We start from the raw sequence: 1,205 nt of genomic DNA on the forward strand, positions 1-1,205 counted from the left end.
ATATACAGAAAGCTAGCTACATGGCAAGGTAATGCAACATTTCCATATACAGAGTTCTAGCTACATGGCAGATGTGTCCAAAATATACATGTACAGTGAGCTAGCTAAATGTCTGCCGAGTCCAAAATGTCCATATACAGAGAGTTAGCTAAATGGCAGTGTAGTGCAGCATTTCCATAGACAGAGTTCTAGCTACAAGGTAGAAGAGTCCAGCTTGTCTAAATACAGAGAGCTAGCTACATGTCAGGGTAGTGCAACATTTCCATATACAGAGTTCAAACTACATGGCAGATGTGTCCAAAGTGTCCATATATTGAGAGCTGCCTGCATAGCAGATCTGTCCAAAATATCCATGTAGAGAGCTACCTACATGTCAGAAGAGTCCAAAATGTCCATATACAAAGAGCTAGCTACATTTTAGACAAGTCCAATATGTTCATATACAAAGAGCTACCTACTTGGCAGATCAGTCCAACATATCGATGTACAGTGAGCTAGCTACATGATAGATGATTCCAAAATCTCCTTATAGAGAACTAGCTACATGGCAGGGTTGTGCAACATTTTCATATACAGAGTTCTATCTACAAGGCAGATGAGTCCAACTTGTCCATATACAGGGAGTTAGGTACACGGCAGAGTAGTGCAACATTTCCATATACAGATTTCTCGCTACATGGCAGATGTGTCCAACGTGTCCATATACTGAGAGCTACCTACATGTTAGATCAGTCCAACATGTCCATATACAGAGTACTAGCTACATGGCAGATGAGTCCAACATGTCCATATACTGAGAGGAAGCTACATGGCAGACAAGTCCCATATGTTCATATACAGAGAGCTACTTACTTGGCAGATCAGTCCAACATATCCATGTACAGACAGCTAGTTACAAGACCGATGGGTCCAACTTGTCTATATAGAGAGCTAGCAACATGGCATAGTGCAACATTTCCATATACAGAGTTCAATCTACATGCCAGATGTGCCAACGTGTCCATATACTGATAATGTTAGATCATTCCAACATATCGATATACAGGGTACTAGCTACATGGCAGAAGAGTCCAACATGTCCATATACTGAGAGCTAGCTACATAGCAGACAAGTCCAATATATTCATATACAGAGAGGTTCCTACTTGGCAGATCAGTCCAACATATCCATGTACAGAGAGCCTACATGGCAGACACGTCCAATA

The sequence above is a fragment of the Chrysochloris asiatica genome, unplaced genomic scaffold (assembly GCF_000296735.1).
Source record: "Chrysochloris asiatica unplaced genomic scaffold, ChrAsi1.0 scaffold00459, whole genome shotgun sequence".
In the NCBI taxonomy this organism is placed as follows: Eukaryota; Metazoa; Chordata; class Mammalia; order Afrosoricida; family Chrysochloridae; genus Chrysochloris; species Chrysochloris asiatica.